This window comes from Vombatus ursinus, unplaced genomic scaffold (assembly GCF_900497805.2).
Source record: "Vombatus ursinus unplaced genomic scaffold, bare-nosed wombat genome assembly UNPS02014791.1, whole genome shotgun sequence".
Classification (NCBI taxonomy): Eukaryota; Metazoa; Chordata; class Mammalia; order Diprotodontia; family Vombatidae; genus Vombatus; species Vombatus ursinus.
Window position 1 is genome coordinate 10,505,627 of NW_020954569.1, and position 6,000 is coordinate 10,511,626.

The 6,000-nt window shown below is 35.8% G+C and overlaps 1 pseudogene; it reads right to left on the reverse strand.

The window, feature by feature from the left end:
• Positions 1-4,856: 4,856 nt before the first annotated feature.
• Positions 4,857-5,276, reverse strand: LOC114047841 (annotated as a pseudogene).
• Between the last annotated feature and the right edge of the window lie 724 nt (positions 5,277-6,000).

Below are 6,000 nucleotides of genomic sequence, written 5' to 3' on the forward strand. Positions count from 1 at the left end.
GGAAAATAATTTGCTTTAGTATGTGTGCTTGTGTGTGACTGTTTTCTGATATGTCACAAGCATAAACATCGGTATTTTGAAATTTTCTCTGTGCAGTCTGTCATTTAGGATATATTAAAAGTTCAGTGAAGCACTGAGCTCATTTAGAATGGACTAATCATGAAATCATTGCATGATGAACTGAGTGTCATAAAAAAGGCAGAGCTCTGCTTATTTTAGAGCAAGGCATCATGAGAAGTTGGCTACAGGGCTTGGATTCTGAAAGTAAAATTAGATTTGGAGCTAAATTTATTTATTTATTCAAGTGATTCAAATATAATGCAGAGAATCTTGAATTAGAAGATATACATTGAGATGTCACTTCACACTTTCCACTACACATCAAATGATTAACAATTCCTTTCTTATTAGAAAAGGAAGGAAGGAAGGAAAGAAGGAAGGAAAAAAAAAAACATACTGATATTCCTTCCCAGGTATTCAGGAATTACTAGTTGTATTCCTAGTCTGGTCACATGAAGAATTTTAATCTTAAATTGGTCCTAATTCTTTTAATTTAGGTATCAATTAATCAATTGACCAATGAGAACCTGTCATACAAGTAATGCAGAAGATACTGTTAGTCAACCCCAAATGACATGAAAATAGTCTTAGAAATTATTAGGAATAATTATCCTATATCCTATATATCCTCCCTGCACAAGAGGAATTTTGAGACACAGCTCTACTAGAAATACCAGTAATGTTAATCCTTTTTTTCTTTTTCTAAAGCTATAAACTATCATCCTGAATAAAAGTTTGGCACATGCCCATATAAAAATAGTAAATCTTCATTTTTCTCCTTAGATTAAAGAGTGTGAACCTGAACAAAATAATACTTTAAGAACCTTAACTTCACGGTTAAGGATATTTTTTCCATGGCAAAATCTTTCTATGCCTTCTTAAATTTAAAAGGCAATCCTTTTACACCTCCCTAATCAATTATCTAACCATTCAGCTTTTCCAAAACTTTTCATCTGTTCTTAAGTGTCTCATGATATTTTCCCCCCTACCCTCTCTGCTAAGGTATTTGGCCCATAGGTCATTAAAAAATCTAGGCCCTTTGCATAGAGTCCTTCTCTCCAATCCCCCCTCCCCCATCAAATACCATTTAGAATTCTTCACTCCCTATCTCCTTCTAAACTTGTCTCATACCTTGCTAGGAACAGTCACACACACACACACACACACACACACACACACACACACAGGAAGAGAGAGAGAGAGACTAAGAGAGACAGAGACAGAGAGAGAGACAGAGACCTAGTGACAAAGAAGGGAAAAATCAAGGTGGGTCACTGGGTGCCTGTAGGCACCTTGAAACAAAGAAATTGTACTAAAGCTATCCTGTGTAGTTTCTTCTGAAAAAAATAAGAGAAGTTCTAAAGATTTACTTTTTCTCCAACTTCCTCTTCCTGTGCCTGTCTAGTAATAGCCATTTATACATCTATATGTCTTCTTTGATCTAAGTGATTTGTAGGGTTTTCCCTGGAATAGTCCCTCACACTCACTCCCTAGGTTGACTCAATTGTCCTGCCAGCCCCTAACACTGAGAGGTCTGGATACAGGTTAGAAGCTGGTTCAGTCCAACTGACAAACTCCATAAATCAGGAGAGAATATTTACCAGGCAGAACTAAAGGCCATTAATTTGGCTCTGGACTAAAACCGAGTTTACTATTGAAACAGTGTGTGGCTAATTAAATCTCCAAAGAAAAAAACAAGGAGGATAGAGTAATGAGCTAAGTAAAAGATCACATTTCCAGGTAAGAGGACAGCAACGGTTTTGAGAAGCAGTCATCTTTTCGCCCTTTCCAGAAAGGAAGAGGGAACACAAATGACTGAGTATGAGCTGGCCAACTGTATCCTCCCACATCAACACCCAACAGTCTTACACAAATATACCTTCAAGTTCAAATTACTTGTAATGGTAAATAGAATTGGTAAGTTTAGGACAGGTTTAATGAAGGAAAGATCAATTCTAGCTGGGGATATTAAAATGGGATTCATGGGCAACTTTAAGGAAGAGAATTATTTCAATAGACAGAAAGTAATTTGACTGGTTTGGAAACTTAAGATGCCCAATAAAAAGTATACAAAATGTAGAAATATGAAATTGTTAGCAGTCCAATTAAGTGGAAGCAAAAATTGCAGAACAGGAGATACTGTGAGCCAAAGTTGGAAAGGAACATTGGACACTATGGATATTGAATGACAGATAAAGGGCTTTATAATATATTTGGTAGGTATTAGAGGATCTTCCAATGTTGTTGAATGAGCAGAAAATGCAGTAAGACTGTCAGCATACTTAAGGACCTTACCACCTGATACAAGGAAGATTACATCTTCCTAGTTTCTGTTCCTTGTTCTGATTCATTCTTTAGGTCACTGCCAGTTCCCTCACAAATGCTTTCTTTCTTTTACTATTGTTAGAAAACTATCAATTCCCCTTTTATGTTTTTTTTTCAGAATACTAAGTTTCTGAGCCCCACATCATTCGCCTCTTATTCATTTCATGTTACTCTGAGTATGAACTTTCATTTCTAACCAAATTTATCTATTTAATTTCCCAAATATGCCTTGTGTTCACCTTTGCACATTTGTTCATGATGTTCCCTTGTTTCTAAAGTCCTATTATATTATTTTTGCTTATGAAAACCCTACCAATCCCTTAAGATTCAGCTCAATTCCAATATTCTCCATGATCATTTAATTTAGAGAAGAGTAGATTCTTTTAATATGTTGTGACACTCAAATGCAATTGTCACATTTCACATAGTTATGTCTGTATATGAGACGATCTCCCTTACTATATTGTGAGCTCCTTAATGTCAGGGCTTCCTTTGTTATTCACCTGTGTATTTCTCATGGTAATTATCATACTGTATATAACATTATATTAGACCTATGACTCAAAAATTTCTGGAAGCCCCACTAAAATATTCCTGTGAAGTGGTGATATTGCTGAAAGATTTAAGGGACAGGGAATTCACTATCTTACAAGGTGTCACATTTTAATTTTGACACCTTTACTCTAACACTTCAAATATCATTAGACAATTTCTTACTTACAGTGAGCCAAGACCTGTCTCTCTGGAATGAAAGAAAAATAAGTTTAATTCCTCTTCCCTATGGCAGCTGTTCAAATATTTGAAGACAGTTATCATATTTCCCTTCTCTTGTCCAAGCATCATATAGAATTGGAAATGGTATTATGTAAGATTTATAGTTGATATGATTATAAGGATAATAACTCTTTTATTCATTGTATTCTGGATGGCTTGTGATTTGTTGAAAGACAAACTATCTCATCTGTTGCTCTTTACATTGTAAATAAAGGGAAAGTCACTTATACTAGGTTATCTGAATGAAATACTTCACATTATCCTTTGGTGATGGCATTATTGCTTTGAGTCAGTTCAGGGTAAAGCTGGTTCATGAATGTAAGGCTCATTCATGAAACTGCTCCCAAAAGAAATGGGTTATGCAGAATTCAATGTTTACAAACACTTAGAGTGCTGTCCATCTAACAATTTCCTCTTGGTTGGCAGTAAATCAGTGTGATCTTGCATTGAAATATATTGCTTAACTTTAGTAACCATGTAGCAATACATGTGCTCTTCTGGAATTCCACAGTCCTACATTAACCATTGCTGGCATAAACAGTGCCACTAAAGAACTGAAAGGAAACAAGATGCTTTCCCTCCCCATCTCTGTTACTTGCCATCTATGTGTAATCACCAGATTTACTTCCCAATGTCCTCCCACTCCTAAGATTTTCAGGTTCAACATCACATATTTGTCACCACTTCTTTTTTTCCCACTAGGGTAACTCACTGGAAGATAGGATTATACAATTTTAGGGTTGAAAGAGATGATTCCATGAGTAAATTGGGCTCTAGAGAGATGAAATGACTTGCTTAGCACAGCACATGGCACTTAAATGCTTGCTGATTGATGCACTGACTGCTTAAGGTCACATACACAGTAAGTAGTAGCAAAAACAAAACAAAAGGACTCAAACCCAGGGTTTTTTGTTTGTTTGTTTTACATATAAGCAAAACAGGTTTACTGGAATGTCCTTAATCACAACTGAAAGTACAAGCATTGAAAACATTAATTTCTCCATAAATATATGGAAACAATTTCTAAAACATAATTTTTTTAACACGAGAAAAATTATACATTGTGTTGATGTTGTTGTTGTTCATCCTCAATTCAGAAAGAACAACAATAACATCAGGGGTTGACATCTTGACTTGCAAGTAAATTTGACTTAGGTGAGGCAGAGCTGCGCAGTCATTAGCTTCACTCTCTCCTCCAGAGTCCAGTGGCAAGATATAGGTCAGGTTGACTGGAAACAGCCCCCATACATATAATCATTAACTGAATGGCTATCATCCCTTTTTACATAATGTTTCATCTCTTACCTCTCACCCTATCCCTGAACTTGATGCAATAAATCCCCACCTCTCTAGTTTACAGTAGGAAATTGTGTTAAATTATAAGTATCATCATCAATGTTAACTCTATATCTAAATAATATATTGGCATGTATGTCGTTCCAAATTAGGCTCTTGGAACATGGCAAAGTAGATGTTTCTGTTTTAAAAATAAATTAACGAAAGAAGATTTTGGTGAAGGGGAGGAGGCTAATTGGGAACTTCTCAATGCTCCAATTTGAACTGGGCACTTGTCTCTACTTCTTGTGAAAATACACTTTTGGAAGTCATATACATATTTCATTAAATTATGCAGCAACCTTCTTTTTTTAATTGTCCCAGAATGGTTTTATTGGAGTTCTCTGGTCACTGAATCAAGTTCAATATTTCAGGACTATAGGGATAATAATCACCAGCAAAAGGATTAGGGCTACAAGAGCCATGAGGGCCTTAATTTTCCATCTATGCTACCACATTTGTCTGTGAAGCTGTTTAGATTGATTGCTAAAAGCTGTTACATTTTCTGATAAACTTTCTGATTTGTCTTGTAGCTCATCCAGTCTCTCTCTTCTTTCAAACACTTTTGTAATATTTGATTGGATAACATCAATTACTTTATCCACCTGATTCTGTCTATGCTTAATTTTGTCAATTTGAGGTCCAAATTTTGGTTCAGATGGGCCCCTTAAGAACAATTCCTCTTCTTTATCTGAACCTTCTTCCAAAAGATTTCTCCTTGAGCTTTTCATGAAACCAGTGACATCATCGTCATTTAGGTTGCAATTGAATTTTGGAAGCATCTTTATTACTCAAAAAGTTGTTTTCCTTTTCCCAGCTTTAAGAGGCAGATATATACCACCTGGACATCTGCCAGGAGGATTCTGGTCACCCCTTGGAGCCAGGACAAGTCAGTGAGACAGGACTGAACTGGGCAAGGGAAGAGGAAGGAGTGGGTGTAGGGGAAGGAAGGAATGGCCTTGAGTTTCTGACCAGACCTAGGATTAGCTACTTGGCTCTGTAGCCAACCTGGATCCTAAATCCAGTTTTTGTGTATGTACATATGTATGTATGCATGCATGCCTATATATGTCTGTATATATATACATGTCTATATGCATTTTAATTCCAAAAGTTTTGTTGTAGACCTGTGCTCTACTCATGTGCTTCTTTGTATAGTCTTAGTAATAATCAAATCCATATTCAAGATCCAATCAGAAAACAGTGCTTCCTAATTCTTATTGCTTTTACTAGGCAATATAAATGTTTGTGAAAGTACAAAATATTTTTAAATAAAATAAAAATGGAGTATCCCTGAAAGCTAACCCGGTCCTTTGTGACAAAGCTATCTCTGCAGAAGAGTTATATATAACATTATCTTCATGTGAGTGTTGGAAGATTTTATCTCTTTTTAGAAAAAGCACTGTCTTGAGTCTTTGCTTTGTTCATGCTATCTTATAAAGTGTACTTTATAGCATTTGCATGAATGAAAAACTGTTAATCAGACCAAGGCCAGTCCACATTTGC